A 2,966-nucleotide genomic window follows, 5' to 3' on the forward strand; every position below is an offset into this window, starting at 1 on the left:
GTCATAAATTCAGTATGGAAGTCCTTCTCTGACATTTAGACTTTTCTCAACCTGCCCTGTTTTGGTGTCTGCAGGGCAGGAATAGAGATGCGGATGTAAAGAACAGACATCATCAGTCCTCTGTGATGACCTAGATGAATAGGATGAGGGGCATGGTTGTGGGAGGGTGGGCCATGAGAGAGGGAATATATGTATAGATATAGCTGATTCACTTCACTGTACAGCAGAAACTAACAAAACATTGTAAAGCAATTATACTCCAATAAAAGAGGGGGGAGGGTACTTCCCTTGTGGTCCAGTGGCTAAGACTCCACGCTTCCAATACAAGGGGCCCAGGTTTGATCCCTGGTCAGGGAACTAGATCCCATGTGCTGCAACAGAGAGTTCCCACACTACAAATGAAAGAACTCACAGGCAAGGATCAAAGATCCTGCGTGCCACAACTAAGACCCAGGGCAGCTAAATAAATACATATCTTTTTTTAAAGGTTGTTCTTAATTTAGTGTTTTAAATGTTTGATCTGGTTGTATCTGACACATTTTATCTGGGCCTGTATGGAGAGCCAGCCGTGCTCCTTGTTTGAGCCTGAAAAGCATTCATCTCTCTTGCTTGAAGATACAGACATTTCGCCAAAAGTACGTGTAAGTGTGTTTAGGAGCGGAAGTGCTAGAGAGCAGATGGTTGCAATTTAGGAGAACTGTAATCTGATCCTTTTTACACTTGTAGATTTGGGGAAATTACAACTGACATGAAGGTACCTTTCTCAATACTGAAAAACGCTATGATTCTGTGGACGCTTTAAGGAACACCATCCCCCGGTAACTGGTGATGTTACAGTATTACAGCCGCTGATTAGAGCATAATCTGTACTTCCTGACAGGAAGCGATGTTTTTCATAAACTAAAGGAAATGGAAATTTAGTCAGTAACTTAACTCGAGTGAAAAAACTTCCCAGGTTTGTCTCCTGATACCGTCCAAGTTTAGTGGCACCCCCAAAATATTCACAGAAAAAGAGGTTTAGTATAGGTGATCTGTGTGGAATGGAGGATCTTGAAGGTATCTTGTAGCATTTAATCTAAGAATATGCTAAGGCCAACTGTCCTGATCAAAGTTTGCAAGAGGCTGAAAGATCAATAAAAGTCAAAGTCAGCTGTTGGTGCACTTTTGCTTTAGAAGAATTAATAGAGAATAGAAACACCATGTTAGTCACTCAACCATGTCCTACTCTATAGTCCCGCCACATGGACTGTAGCCCACCAGGCTCCTCTGTTCATGGAATTCCCCAGGAAAGATTACTGGAGTGGGTAGCCATTCCCTTCTCCAGGGGATCTTCCTGACCCAGGGATCAAACCCATGTCTCCTGCATTGCAGGCAGCTTCTTTACCATCTGAGCCACCAGGGAAGCCTGTTAATGTTTTATATAAAAACAAAAAACAAAAATGTGTTCAATTACTTATTCCTGGCTCCCATTAGGATTTTTCTTATTTTATTGGGAATGTGTCCTTTTATTATTCACCTTCTCTTGCTTTATATCAAGAAAATATACAAGAATATGTTGCTAATTAGCAAATAGAATCCTATGAAAAAACTGTCAGTTATATATCCTTTGATGTAGTCATATAATAATCCATGAGGTTGCATAGAGTCAGACAAAACCGAGAAATTAACGCTTTAGCTTTACACAGCAGAAGTTGAACAGGACTGCTTCTCCCTCAGCTTTTAGAGCGGAAAACCCCTCGACTCTGGCCTTCCATCCCCCACCCTCTTCCTCCCCTCTCCATAGCAACAGGTCCTGTGACTCAGGAGATCCCCACGCTCCATTCAGAAGTGCCCAGGTGACATTACTAGCGACACTGGCAGCAGCGAGGCACCAGTGACCCAGGAGGTTCAGACGGCCAACACTTCTGAAAGAGGCAGTGAAATTGCCAAATCTCAGATACAACTGGAGGTAGGGCAGGTAAAAGAAACCAGACAGCTGCGATATAGCGCCACCTACTGGAATACATAGGAAGAACTCTAATTTCTAAAGGGAGAATCATTAGAATTAAGGTTTTAAATTTTTGTCGAAGTTTCACCTAAGGAAGAAAGGTGTTATTTCAGATGCACCAGTAAAGGAACAACCCATCAACCACCATGAAGCACCACGGTTACATGGAATCACAAAGAGAAAATGACAGTTCTCTAGGAACCAAATGTAAAGTCGTGCACTATTGTGATCTAATAAGAGTATTCAAAATAGCAAGCTACAAGGAAACCCAGAAAGGCAGTTCAGTGAGCTCAGGAATAAAATTAATGAGCAGAAGGAATATTTACAAAAGAGGTAGAAACTCTAAAAAAAAGAGATAAACCGAAATTCTAGAGCTGAAGAAATCAATAAATTAGGTGAAGAATGCATTAGAAGCATTGGAAGTAGAGCGGAGCACATGGAAGAGAGAGTTAGTGAGGAGAGAGAAATCTAGAAATGATACAAGTAGAAGAGGAAAGAGAATCAAGATCTAAAAACAAACGAGGAAATTCTATAAGAACTATCTGACTCTTTTGCGAAGGAAAAATTAGGATAATGGGTATCACAGAAAAAGAAAAGAGGGAGAAGAAAGTAGAGAGTTTGCTCAAAGAAATAGTAGCTGAGAAATTCCTAAACTTGGGAAAGGAACTGGATATGCAGGTCCACAAAGCAAAGAACAAACCTAATTATCTCCATGCAAAATCACCTCTCCAAGACCCATTATATTAAGCCTCCCAAAAATTAATGACAAAGAGAAAATTTTAAAGGAGGCCAAGGAAAAAGGATGGTATATGCCAAAGTGAAAGTGAAGTCGCTTGGTCATGTCCGACTCTTTGCGACCCCATGGAGTGTAGGCAAGAGTACTGGAGTGGGTTGCCATTTCCTTCTCCAAAGGAATCCTCATTAGACTCTCAGCAGATTTCTCAGCAGACACTCCACAGAAAGGTGAAATGACAAACTC

Source organism: Capra hircus, chromosome 23 (genome assembly GCF_001704415.2).
Source record: "Capra hircus breed San Clemente chromosome 23, ASM170441v1, whole genome shotgun sequence".
Taxonomy (NCBI): Eukaryota; Metazoa; Chordata; class Mammalia; order Artiodactyla; family Bovidae; genus Capra; species Capra hircus.